The following is a 15,197-nucleotide window of genomic DNA, read 5'->3' as shown; positions in this document are numbered from 1 at the left end:
TGGGTAATGTTCTAGCTATAGAATAAAAAGCCAGATCAGGATTTGGAAAAGTCAGAATATACAATCATTTTATGGTAAATTTAAATGACCTCCTAGTTCATTAAAATAAGAAAAAAAATAAAAAATATAGGACATACATGTGAAGTATAAATACACAGTTTACATATAAATATATAAGCTATATTTATTTAAATATATATGTTTACCATATATAGTAAATATGTATTTACAAATATATATAAATTTACCATACCATTTATAACATATAAATGTATTATTTAAAATAAATTTGTTAGCAAGAATAAAACTTAAGTACCTTTTTGTTACAACATATTAAAACATGTTGTTTTCTCAGTAAAAAAAGTTTTATAAATTTAACATGTTTCAATTTTTTCCAAGTTATAGATAGATGGCCAAGTCCAAGAGAGAGTCAGTGTTTAGAGTAAGATCCTCACAATTGTCATCAGACATCCAGAGGAGCCCTCATACCAGTACTGGAGCCACACCCCTGCCTAGCACAATAGCCCCTTTGCACATCTGTCTACATCTCCATTAGCAGAAGTAAAGTGGAAACCTGGATCTCTTCCTTATACTGGTAAGACCCTTCCCCAACTCAACATTATCTTCTTACTCCCTTCATCACTATCTGTCTAGTGCTTGTTTTTTTTTTTTTTTTCCTGGAGTAAATCTATCATGCTGATCTTACTTGTCCATGACAATCGTACAAGTAGCCCAAGCCCCTCAGATCAACCTTCATTCCCCAAATCCTAACTATCCTACTATTTCTGAACAAACCCCCTCCCAACTCCTAGATATCTCACTGTATCCTCTGAAATTCAAGATAAATCATCATCAAATTCTTTTCTCCCCATTGTTTCTTAATTAGCTGAAGCCTGGCTTTCTCTGATCATACTGCTTCTCCTGAAGCCATTTCAAGGAAGAACTTAGTGCTTTCCCCAAAGTCCTCATACTGCTGGGTTTGGAGGTGGGGTAACTGCTGTTCTCATATCTCATTAAAGTACCTATAATATTTTTCCTCTCTCCTCCTTATAATATCCAGCTTTGAACACCACATAATCAAATGATACCTCTCATTACAGTTCCTTGAATTTCAGTCATATAAGAGGGACTAGTTACTCCCTCTTATTCCTTGAAGATTTTAGCTATAGGCTTAGTGTCATGTTCTCCAACACTATTCTTATTGTAATTTTTGGTGATTTCAATGTCCACATACATGTTCCTTTTTGAAATCTTGGTATCTTGATTTACTGACCTCTCTTTCAGTTATTCTGTCTTCCATTCTATCTTAGTCATTCCTTTCTGTGATCCTACATCTAACTCCATCATACTGTACATAATTCCATCACCTTTCTAATTACAATTTAAAATATTCAGCTCTTCTATTGCCATTTCCTGTCTTTCTAACTTACTTCTGCTAACACTTCAACACCAACAATTTTTTCAACCCACTTTCAGTTTATCTAACTTATTCATGATCCCTCATTCTCCACATCCTCTCTTCCGACCTTACCCAACTTAAGTTCCATGGTAAATCTTTTTTTGCCTATACCATCCACTCCATCTCCTCTGTTTTTGCCAAACTCTTTTGGTCAAACCACAACCTTGGCTAAATCCATCTTTCTCCCTACTGTGGAAAGTGGTTGAGGAAAAGTCACACTTTGGTGACTGGTCTCACTGTAAATGTAGCATATTCTTAGTTTCTTCCAATAGTCATACTCTATTACCTAAGTCCAATTTCACATCTACCCTCTTAGATAACTATTTCATTCTTTCTTCTCTCTCCTCAATTTCCAATATCTTCTCTCTCATTTTCACTTTCAATCAATGATTATATTTAACAATGTCATTATCCTCTGAGAAACATTCTGATCTATTTTTAGTTTTTATTTGTTTTTGTTGTTGTTTAGTCCTTGGCTTCAAGAGTGTTTTTACCTCAAATAGCTAGCACCTGGTTGTTTTTTTTTTTTTTTTTTTTTTTTTTTTTTTTTTGTCAGAGGACTATCTCAGGGTAATGGATTCTGTCTGTAAGAATAATTCTGGGAATTTGCCACCCCTGGGAAACATTTAAACAATGACTGATGCATATTGTTGTATGAAAGTCTAGCTCACTTATCTTTGGTCAGTACAATTCTTAGGTACAATTTACATTCCAGAATTTCCCTCCAAGATCAGGCTAAATATTTACTGTGACTGAAAATGCCTTCCTTCTTGACTTCCTCTCCTTCTTTATCCTTCTCCCGTCCTTTCTCTTAATGGTCTCTTCTGAGAGTACTTTCTTAATAAATTGCTTGCAGAAAAATCCTCAGCTCAGGTCCTCTTCTGGAAAGAAAAAAAAAAAATTACCTAAAGTAATGTACTTGTGTCTTGCCTGAGAAAATTGAAGGAATCAGAAGAGTTCTATAAACTATCATTTCATCTACTCATCTTTCTACCCATATATCTTAGGATTTTTCCTGTTACAATAGGAGGACTATCATGTACTCAACTCATTCACTAATTCCCATCTCATTACTTTCTCACAAATATTGATTTAGCAAATATCTGCTTCTCTCCCATATGATCAGTTTTTTTCCTCTCCAATGTATCATTTTATCAGTATCTGTAGTGGCTTGAATGATGCCCCCCAGATATGTCTGTACCCTGGAACCCAGACCCTGTGAATGCTATTTTACTTTGAAAAAGAGTCTGTGCAGACATAATTAAGGACCTTGAGATGAGATCATCATGGATTACCCAGGTATGCCCTAATTCCAATGACAAGTATCTTTAAAAGAGACTGATGAGAAGATGGAGACAAAGGAATAGGAAGAGGAAATGTGACCAAGGAAACAGAAATTGGAGTGATAAATCCAGGGAAACCAAGGAATTCCTGGACTCACCAGAAGCTGGAAGAGGCAAAGTAGAATGGTCCTCAGAACCTCCAGAGGTGGTGTAGTCCTGCTGAGACCTTGATTTTAGACTTCTGCTCTCCAGAACCATGAGGGGATACATTTCTATAGTTTTAAGACAACCAGTTTGTGGTGATTTGTTGCAGCAGCCATAGGAAACTAATAAAGTATCCAAACACGATATTACTCTCCCATAATAAAAAAAAATACAAAATCAACAAATTTTATCTTACCCCAGTTACTGTCCCTTTTTCTCTTTCCTTTTACTATGAATGTCCTTGAAATAATTATCTTTTCCTGCTGCTTCCAATTTTTTTTCTTCTCCTTTTCTCATGAATACATTCCAATCAGGTTTTTCTTTTTCCCACATCACTACAAGAAACTGTTCTAACTGAAGTTACCAAAGACCTGAAAAGATAGATTTTAAATCCAATTTTCATTTCTCAGCCCTTATCTCACTTGACCTATGGACAGCCTTTGACACAGGGGATCACTCTCTCCTCCCTTAAATAATTTCTCCACTTAGCTTCCAGGGAATCTCACTCACCAATTTTCCATCAACCCTATTTTTACTGCTTACTTTCTATCTCTCCAACTTCTATAATTTGGATTTCTCTAAGACTTGCTCTTTGAATTTCATCTTAAATATTTATATTAACTAGGGTAATGCATCCAATATTGCAGTTTTAAATAATATCTATATACTGATAAATTAATAATTTCTATTTCTATTCTAGTACCTACTGTGCATTTCAAATCCAAATATTCAACTATCTACTTACTACCTGTGCTTAAATGTGTAATAATTTTGACAAGTGTAACGTATAGCCTTAACATTCCTTCCTAACTCCTTCTTCTCCCTTGATATTTATATCTTAGTCAATGGCAACCTTCTTTTTATAGTTATGTAAGCAAAGATATTTGAGTATTTTTGACTCACATTTGACTTGCTCCTCAAACCCATTAGGATATCCATTGGGTTCCTCTTCAAAATCACTTCAAGATTAGACCACTTTTCACACCACAACTGCCAATAATCTGAGCCAAGCCAAACCAACAAGTTCTCTTACGTGGACTATTGAAATAGCCTTCTAGATAGACTTTCGTCTTCAGCTGTTTTTAGTTTCCTCTCAACATAGCAGTCACTGTGATCCTATTAAAATATAAGGCAGCTTATATTTTGCTCACTGCTCAAAACCATCCAATATCTTTCCACATCAGTCAAAGGAAAAACCAGATTTCTTACAATGACCTTGAAGTACCTACATGATTTACCGCTCTCATTGCATCTGGGACCTCATCTCTTACTGTCCCCCTCATTTACTCCCTTTATAACCATAATTATGACTATCTTACAGTTTATCCCAAAATCAAGGAATACTCCAATCACTAGGCCTTTCTTTTTATTTTTCTTCTTTTATTTTTTTAATCTTTTCTCTTCCTAAATTGTTCCTCTCCAGATTAGATCTTTACAAAAGGCAATTTCTCATACATAACTTCTCTGGGCTCCTTGTCTAAAATTTCAATTTTCCTTCCTACATTATTTTTCCTCCTTAGCACATATCAGTATCTCATACTCTATATATTTTACTTTTTTAATATTGTGTATTGTTTGTCTTCCTCATAGAATTTAAGAGCCATAAGATCAGTGATATCTGCCAGTTATTTTCACTTTTGTATCCCCAGTACCTGGCACATAGTAGGGGCATAATTAATATTTGTTGAATGACTAAATACAATGATAAGAAAACATTAACTGTGAGAGGTGGAACACCACAATATCAAAACATCATCAAAACACACATACCTGATTTATACCCTATTTGTAATTTTTAACAATAAGAAAAAATTCTCAGGTAACACAAATCATCAGACCTCAAGTTTGGGTAATTCAACCAATATTTTGGATTAAGTGTTTAATGTCATAAACTATTTAGATTCCAGTATTCACTTATAACAATCTAATTATTTTTGAAACATGATTTTTTATTTTTCTAAAATCATGAGTATTAAGTCAAGGTCAGAACACACCACATTATACATAGAGGAATGAAACAATCCTAAAGATTTTTTAAAAATGTATTATTGCTTTTATGAATGGCTAAAATTATTGTTTCATATAAGTATATAATATTTATTTCTCTTTAACAAGAAAAAGTAGAAACAATGTATCATTGTGCATGATTTTTACCTAAACCATGACTCAGAAATGGACTAAAAATGTCCTTTCTTTAAAGATTTTAGTGAAAAAAAAATACTCCTATAGCCTTCCTGGATACTCATTATGTTTTAGTTTTAGCACAGTTTCTTATATCCATTAACAACTTCCTCTAGTGTTAATTGAGGTCTATTTCTAAGAGCTATACCTGTATTGCTTTATCTAACAATAATTTATATCAAAATATTTCATTAGATATCACCAGGTTCTTATTATATAACTAATTCTAAAGAAAAAGGACTGTTACATAATAGGAAAAAAAAATCTCTGAATGCCAATATACTAGTTTGTATTCTTTCAGTAAGTAGTTATGAAACTTTGAGGGAATCCAGTAACCCTCTTTTGGTTTCTTTGCCCTCATTTGTTTAAAACAATTATTTTTAAACATATATACTGATTAATTTTTTAGAAATGGTAGGACTGTTGAGAAAGGGTAGGAAAAAAAGCAAATATCTAAAGACAAAATTATCTGGAGAGAATATTAATTTTTATAGATTCATTGCACTTATTGTAGGTAGTCACCCTTAATATTCTTTATTAATCACTTAATTTTTCATGAAACAAATATATGAGGAAGGCTTGGGTACTTGCCATGCAGAAGGCATTCTTCTAGGCCTTGAAAGTACAACAGTGAAAGAGACAGATATGGTCACTTGGGATCTTTCAGCCTCTCAAAAACATGAAATTTATTTTTCATACAAAAAAAGGAAAGAAGATGAAAGAAAGAAAGAAAGAAAGAAAGAAAGAAAGAAAGAAAGAAAGAAAGAAAGAAAGAAAGAAATTGAAAGAAAGAAAAAGAAAGGAAGGAAGAAAAGGAAACTACTCTTTATTCTCCCTTACTCTCTTGCTACTGGAATTTTCTTAGAAAAAAGAGAAAATGAACTTTCCACTATTAAAGAGTTAAGGACTTAAATCTATGTATAAATGAAACAGTTCATTCTGGAAAACAATATTATCATTGTCTCTGGAACACTTATATTTGACTTCTGTTCCTGGTGTTTCTTCAATTTTTTAAATATAATTTTCATTTTGGAATAGTTGTTGGACTACAGAAAATTGCAAATAGGGTACAAAGTTTCATATACCCCTCAATCAATTTCCCTGTTATCAACATTTATATTAGTATGATACATTTCTCACAATTAATGAACCAGTATTGACTATATTAACTAAAGCCTGTGCTTAATTCATATTTTCTTAGTTTTAACCTAACTTCCTTTTTTACTTCTAGGATCCCATCAAGAATACAGCATTACATTTAGTCTCCATGTCTATTAAGGCAACTCAGAGTAGGCCTTTGTTATAGAGAGGACTAGGTGTATTTCCCAATGATTACTTTTGCCGTCCTGAATGTCAATGAGCTTCAGTTTTCTCACCTGTGAAATGGAGATAAAAGCATTTTTCTTATATAGTTATAGTGAGGAATTTTTTTTTAATCTGTAGATCATCTATACATTAAATTGTGACCACTATTATTATTCAATTAAAACAAAGCAGCTTTCTTCACTCTCTTTTATCCTTACTATTGCTAAGAATAACAATGTAATTCTACTATTCTCTTACTGTGTAATGAAGAAGAATGTGGTCTTAAAGCAGCAGTTCCAATTCTAGATGCCTACAGAGGCATGCAATATAAATAGGTGAATCTGAAGTACAAAATAATATAAAAGGGATGGAGAATTTGTAAACTGGAAAGTGTGTGCCCACTAGGAATCTTTTCATATTGAAAAAATTTTAAATACTATTTTGACCAAACAAATAGAACTCATTGGATTAATTTGGCCCATTTGGTCTCATAATAAGTGGCTTAACATGTTGCATGTTAAGGGAGTAAGGGTGTGAAACAAATATCTTTGTTCTCTGTAGCATGTTTTTTTGGCCCAGAGAAAATGTTTCCATGTGTTAGTATTTAGATTGTATATTCTTCAAAGATGTGTGGCCCTGGAGTTTGAAAAATAATTTCAGAAATCACACATCTAATGATTCTAAATCCATATAATAACTTTTGGAAGAACTTTTTTTACTAGGTGATTTATACCATTTTTTTTTTGTAGTAGGAGTTAACAAACAAACAAACATACAAATATATATACTTGTCACTTCAAAGAATTATTTGTATGTTCCTCTGAGGCCAATCTTAATTTAAGACTAAAGAAAAAGCATGGAAAGCAGCAAAAATATATGCTTGCCCTAACGTGATGAGAACATGTACTGTCCATGTATTACTCAAATATCAAAAGTGTACATGTATTAGAAAACAATTTTTGATGTTGCCTTTCTTACAGGAAAATGAGTTTGCTCTTAGTGTTTGTTTAAACTCATCTACATCTAATATAGTCAACTCATAGGCAATTTCTCCTTCCATTAGATAAGCCTGGCAAATTTTTAATCCTTACTCAAACATCTTTTGTTGTGTACCTCTGGTTTTCTGAGAGCTGTTGGTAGAAAATTTCACAACTAGAAAACTAGGCCCTCAGTGTGGCCCATCCAACCTTCTCTACTTCCAAAGTCAGTTTCTTTCCCATTATCTACAACAACCTTTTCAAAACTTCTTTCATCAGATCTCTAAACCCATCTCTCTACTCTGAGCTAAAGATTTCACCTTCTACTTCTCAAATACAGAAGAAGCTCTCAGACAAGAATAGTCAACTCCATTCACTTTCATAAGGCAAATGAATCAAGCCCCCTGTTTCTCACACAACACAGTCCTCTAACCCACCTTAAAACATAAGGAAACACACAAAAACAACTGAAGATAAATAAAGGCTATGGGGCTTCCCTGGTGGCGCAGTGGTTGAGAATCCGCCTGCCAGTGCAAGGAACGCGGGCTCGTGCTCCGGTCCGGGATGATCCCACATGCCGCGGAGCGGCTGGGCCCGTGAGCTGTGGCTGCTGAGCCTGCGCGTCCGGAGCCCGTGCTCCACGACGGGAGGGACCACAACAGTGAGAGGCCCACGTACCACAAAAAAAAAAAAAAAAAGAAAGAAAGGCTATGACTTCTGAATAAACTGGTCATAAGAAAACTTATTTTTCAGTTGCAAATTTAGTAGCTGCTGCTTAGATAGAAGTTACCATTATCCTATCTGTTCCTTGAGCTAGACAGAAATTTCATTTTACTTCTCTAATATCTTCTGTGTCTCTTACAATAGTCACAGCTCATAGTGGTTTGAGTGAATAGATTACTGTACAGGTATAAGCACCAGAAATACTTAGATACATTTTGAAAGACTAAAATAAACAACGATCTTTCAGATTCTCTGAAAATAATTTGAAAAAAATTCTGAAATTTGAATCTAAGTTTGGTAGCTTGGAAATAAAGTAGATGCAATAGCTACTCAATTTTGGAAGAGAAGATTCTAAAGATGAAAAAATCGAATTACATTGTCTTTTTCTAATCGAGTTGTTACTTTTTTAATATTCTTATTTTTCCCAAGTCGTATTGAGAGCTAAATGAAGTATTTAACAGAGTCTTCTTTTCCATAAGTTGCTTTTAAGTTTCACCATTTTTGCTACATATAAATGAGGAGAGACGCAAGGCAATTTTCACAATGGGAAATGACTTCTTTGATACTTATTCATTCAAAGGGAGACTGGAGGATGAGAGAAAGAGAGAAGAAAAGATATATGATAAGGAAAATGGAAAAGGAAATTCAAATTAAGAACAGAAAATAGGGATACATAAAAATACCAGCAGGGTGTAAGTAAAGGCAGCCTGTAAATTGGGGAAAGAAGATATATATCTCTCTATTTGTCTTCAGATAGAAGGTGTGCTTCTTGACAAATGGCAGCAGGCCATCTCCTTTTTCTACTCCACATAGTCTCAGCTCTGCTCTGTTTAGTGTGGTCACTGAAAAATTATGTTTACTCACCAACTAAGTAATCCAGCAGCATACATAAAGGTCTTCTCTCTCTGAATTGCCTTAAGGTATGAATTAAAATGCAAACCTGTAAAATATCAATAAAGCTGACATAAAAGTTTTTGTTCCCAAAGATAGAAAGCAAAAAGAGCATGGCCTTAGGGTAATATACTATGCCTGAAGGCTAACCAAGCCTCCTGCCACACATTATATTGGAGTGTTATTACATTTTGTCTATTAGAGGCATAGTGCCCTTGGGATTTTACAGGGTTTTGAACATAAATCCTTCAGCAGCTCAAATTTTATTTGATGCAGAAGTATATACCATGGCTTTAATTCTCATGAGTGGGACAAAATACCTAATCATTTCTTGAGATGCCTAATGTGAGTGTCAAATTACCAACCTCCACCAAGCAAAAGGGAATGCTAATTAAAAGGGTAGGACATGTTCCAGTTGTTCTAATCAAAGGGAGCTTAATCCTTCCATAAGCTAGCTGGCTTTGTTGGAGGAAATTCTGAACAACCTTGTTACTTTGGATAACTGTAAGCCACTGACTCATGGCCCCTTGACAGCTAGCTGAGCATGTAATAACATTTCTCTGTATTTGGGGACTGGCTTAGCTGGCTTTATAATAGATTATTGTGGATATTAAACTGAAATGTTAGTCTTTCTTTAAAGCTCTGTATTCCCCAGTAATTAAGGTTATAAAAAGGGCACTGAGCACAATACTGTTTCAAGGTCGCCAAACACAGATACAACAGCCTTCAGTTTGTGTAAATAAGGTATTAACTATAGGTTTATTCTGCAATTGCGTCATGAAAAATAGGTTTTTTTTCAAGAGCAGTTTGATGGGAAAGTATTTTGAGGAGAATTTTAAAGCGTCTTTTTTTTTTTCTTTTAGTTCCAAAAAAAATTAATGAATAGAAGCAAAAGCAAGTGACATTACAGAAAGGCAGGAAAAGGGAAAATATATACAATAAAAGAAGTTAAATGGTATCAGTTAAAGAGAAAAAACAGATACCAGAGCAGAGTGTCATCCAAAAAGCATTTGAGGTTATTGGGTATAACAAGAACCTTGAAGAAATCACAACCTTTGGCATGAAGATGTCTACAGAGACCACACAAACAAGGATTTCACCTTGACTTTCAAGGCCGTGACAGTTATTGACTGTTTGTGTTTCCAATTCATTGTAAATGGAAGAAGTTCGCCCATGAGAGCCATATAACTACTTAACTGATATAATTTCATTCAACTTTGGAGTTTTGATATTCACTTACCATTTGGATCAGATCCTTATATTCATCATTACAGTAGAGAGAAATGTTACATCGTGTGTTTCATAAAAAATACTCCCTGGGCTTCCCTGGTGGCGAAGTGGTTGAGAATCTGCCTGCCGATGCAGGGGACACGGGTTCATGCCCCAGTCTGGGAAGATCCCACATGCCGCGGAGCGGCTGGGCCCGTGAGCCATGGCCGCTGAGCCTGCCCGTCCGGAGCCTGTGCTCCGCAACGGGAGAGGCCACAGCAGTGAGAGGCCCGCGTACCGCAAAAATAAACAAACAAAACAACAACAACAACAAAAAAAACTCCTTTCTGATGTTCAATGGCCATATAATTTGAGATGAAAAAAAGAGACGAAGATTTTCTATGTTAATATTGTAAAGGTAAAACAACTTCCTATAGCATGAAAGAGTCACACTAGTGGTGTAGATTTCTGTTGCAGAAGGGTGCTAGAGTTGGGAAAGCGTAATTTATAGTGTCAGGAAGGCAATCATAATTTCATTGTACTGGATAAGATCAGGGCAGCTACTACCCAAGGAACCAGCCTCTTTGTTTCAATTTTAAACTGATGAAAGGGAGGATGTGCAGTGCTTTATAGTGCAGACAAAAATGTCACACCAGTAATTGCTATGCAGGTGCTTAAGTACATGCCAAATAAAACCATAAATTATATTTCTCATGCCTTAAGCATTAATTGTGTCAGTAGTTAAAAGAACAATTACCACATAATATGTACCTTTTTAAAAGATAGAAATCATCAGGAAAATCATTCAGATAACGTTTGTGAAGAATTAAGACTTCCTTTCATGGTATTTTACATCGTTCTGCCCATCTATCTTCTATACAGAAATATTCATTTTAGTCAAATTCCTTCCACCAGATGTCATATATAATATATTGAAGTCTTCCAAAATGTATCAAATAAAACTATAATTAGTGATATAATGAATTCATTTAAAGTTACATGATAGGATAAAATGAAGTTTACATGGTTTTCAGGATATGAAAGCTATCCTAGACATCATCAGCCCTTTTCTCTCTTCCCACACAAATGTACTTGGTTATCCTTTGTAAGAGACAAATTTTAATAGCTATGTACCTCAACACCCAGAAACCCAGAAACCTTGCTTGGGTTTCTCCTCCCACCTGCTCTTTTCTAAGCATAATTTCCACTGCACATTAACCCAATCTTGGACAGACCTTCCTAGGTATTGTTCACATAGAACTTGGGGGAAATAAGTGTCTTTTTTCCTGTCTGGCCACAAGACAATAATACTGCAAGCACCCAGCTGACACTGGCTGAGTTTCAAGTATCCCTGAGAAATGAACACAAAGAGGGAAGCAGAGGTAAGAGCAAGAGATGGGAATCTGATGGTATTCAAGTTTCAAGTTATCCCCAAGACTTTCCAGAGTTCAGTTAGATGCACTAATTATCAACTCCTTTTAGTCTATGATACTTTAGGTATTTATACTCATAAACAAAGGAAATGTGGTAAATGTATCTGTGTTCCCACTAATTTTTGTAAATTTGTCCATGACCCACTATTCTTTTTTTTTTTTTAACATCTTTATTGGAGTATAATTGCTTTACAATGGTGTGTTAGTTTCTGCTGTATAACAAAGTGAATCAGCTATACATATACATATATCACCATATCTCCTCCCTCTTGCTTCTCCCTCCCACCCTCCCTATCCCACCCCACCAGGTGGACACAAAGCACCAAGCTGATCTCCCTGTGCTATGCAGCTGCTTCCCACTAGCTATGTTTTATATTTAGTAGTGTATATATGTCCATGCTACTCTCTCACTTCATCCCAGCTTACCCTTCCCCCTCCCCATGTCCTCATGTCCATTCTCTACATCTGCGTCTTTATTCCTGTCCTGCCCCTAGATTCTTCAGAACCTTTTTTTTTTTTTAGATTCTATATATATGTGTTAGCATACAGTATTTTTTTTTCTCTTTCTGACTTACTTCACTCCATAAGACAGTCTCTAGGTCCATCCACCTCAATACAAATAACTCAGTTTCATTTCTTTTTATGACTAATATTCCATTATATATATGTGCCACATCTTCTTTATCCATTCATCTGTCGATGGACACTTAGGTTGCTTCCATGTCCTGGCTATTGTAAATAGAGCTGCGATGAACATTGTGGTACATGACTCCTTTTGAATTATGATTTTTCTCAGGGTATATGCCCAGTAGTGTGATCTCTGGGTGGTATGGTAGTTCTATTTTTAGTTTTTTAAGGAATCTCCATACTGTTCTCCATAGTGGCTGTATCAATTTACATTCCCACCAACAGTGCAAGAGTGTTCCCTTTTCTCCACACCCTCTCCACTATTTTTTTTTATTTTGTTAAGCTACTATGTATTGATATTAATTGCCCAAGATGCCTAGAATTTGCATTTGATAATGAACTCAACCATTTCCTTGGTAGAGTATCTTGGTCAAGTGTCTAAATCTCTGTGATTCAGCCCCCTTATATAAATTAGCTAATAAGTATACCTACCTTATGGAATACAATGAAGGTTAAATGAATTCATGTATGTACTAGTTCCTGACACAGGATAATAACAATAACAATAATAAAATAATATTAGGCTCTATTAAGGCCCCTTAAATTGCTTACTATCTTTAATCATAACAAAAATCCATATCAAGTTCCCTTTATTCTTCTCATTTTACCAATAAGGAAAATGAACTGAAGAAGTTGTAGTGCCAGCACTGATTTCCAGGTTTGTTTACATCTGATACTTGTGTTCTTTTCTTTTTATCAGGCTATGTCTCATAATGTTAATATGAAACATATCTCACTGTATTATTGTTTATTATATAAAGATCTGTGTCCTCTGCTAGTTATAAATTTTGTGAAGGTAGTAACCATATTAAATTCATTTGGCTAAACTGAGTGCTTGTCAGTGTACATGTTCTTCCTCCCTCTCCTTCAACTCTTCCCAGGTCAAATACCCATGTGCAAGAGCCATGCAATCTACCTGAAATGATTCAGTCTGTGTCTCCTGGCTACTCAAATTTCCCTGCCTCCACAGAATATTGCTACCTAAGGAAGAACAATATTTGTGTTTTTTTCCCCTATGGCCTGAGAAGTCCACCCCACTTTATTCTTGCAGGTTCTATTTCATGCAGGTGATATTGTATCTGTTCTCATTGGTTTGGCTTTTGTATAGAGTTTCTGATATAACTCAGCTTCATATCTATAGCTCACATCTCTCCAATCTTCATTGCCCTTGAAATGTTCCTCAAAGATCATATTGCCCTTGATTCTAAATTTCCAGCATAGAACTGGTATGGATCACTCTACTTTGGGCCTATTAAACTTGATTACTCATGACTGATCACTTCTATTGTCAATCCATATTCCTTCTTGCTAGTGCCAAGATAACTCTTCCTGTTCCAGAGAGCCACACCTGTCCCCAGCACACACCATGTACACATACCTCAGGTCGTGCTATCACCACAAAGCCATGAGTTTATAGTACATATAAAGCTAGAAGTGTTAAGGGCAAAGGCGGCTGGGTAATATAAGCCTATCATGTGTCTCAGGGGCTGAAGTAAAGCCTAGAAAGTTGTCAGTGACAAGTTATGTCAGTTGAAGTCAGTTATGACCTAAGTTCATTGAAGAATGGTTTATATTGTAGGAGATTCTCCTTTGGTTTTAGTCATGGAAAAGTTTTCATCACCAAGCCAACCTCTTAAGTGTTCGCAATGTATTTTTAGTTAGCATGTATACTATATCAAAACATCCATTATCTGAAATAATACTGTTTCTTCTAGTAATTTAATATATCTATTTGTAAAAATATATTACAATTAATAAACTAAAATATATCTGTATAGTCAATAACAGACTGTATTAAATAATATTGGAGTGTCAAGAAAATTATCTAATTCATTTTTACTTATGAAATTTAGAAATGTCTTTGTGATTAAGAGTTTAATACTTTTTTTTTCAGTGAAACACAGTGACTATCATCACAGATAAATACCCCAAAAGTGGCAGGTTAGAAACACACCAGATAGAAATTATAGACATTTTTCTCATTAAGTTTTAAGTAATAGGAAGTCAACACAGATAATATTTGAGTTAATTAACTTTCTATAGGCATTTCAGGATAAACAGTCAAACAAGGAACTTAGAGACTGCTGGTAAGAAGCTAAATTGGCATAACCACTTTGAAACACTATTTGGCATTACTACCAAAGATAGACTTTTTTATATCCCAGGATCCAGCAATTTCTCTTCTAGCTATACAGCAAAAAAGAAATAAACAATTATGCCAAAGTGGTGGCACTTTGCAGTAGTAGATTTATAATAGCTCCCAACTGGAAACAACCACAATGGTTTAATCAGAGTAAAATTTAAAAAATAAATTGGGACACACTATGCTAGAACATACTATAAATAATGACAATGAAAAAATAAATACAACATGCAAAAACATAAATGAGCTTCACTTACATAATATTGAGGGAAAAAACTCAGATCTAAAAAAAATTGTGTACAGTATAGCTCTATTTATATAAGGTCCAGACAAAACCAATCTATTTTGTTAAAAGCTAGGATAATGGTTATCCTTCAGTGACATGTAGAAATTGTAGAGTACTACAGTTCTCTTCTAGAGTACTGATAATGGTTACATGGGTATATTTACTTTCTGATAGTTCATTGAGCTGGCCAATGATGATATGTGCATTTTTTGGGTCTTATGTTATCTTTCAATAAATAGTTTACCCAAACCTGAAAAAGAGTCATAAAGTGGAGTATTAAAAATGGCAACTTCTGCATGAGTTCACAGAAGGGTTCACTCAATCCCAGAGTGGTTGAGCCTGGGCTTGTGGAAAACATGAAGATTAAATGGAGTCTTGAACAAAGTATAAGAGTAATTCCTCATAACTCACTTTGG

This window comes from Stenella coeruleoalba (genome assembly GCF_951394435.1).
Source record: "Stenella coeruleoalba genome assembly, chromosome: 18".
Lineage (NCBI taxonomy): Eukaryota > Metazoa > Chordata > Mammalia > Artiodactyla > Delphinidae > Stenella > Stenella coeruleoalba.
This window is presented reverse-complemented; position numbering follows the sequence as displayed.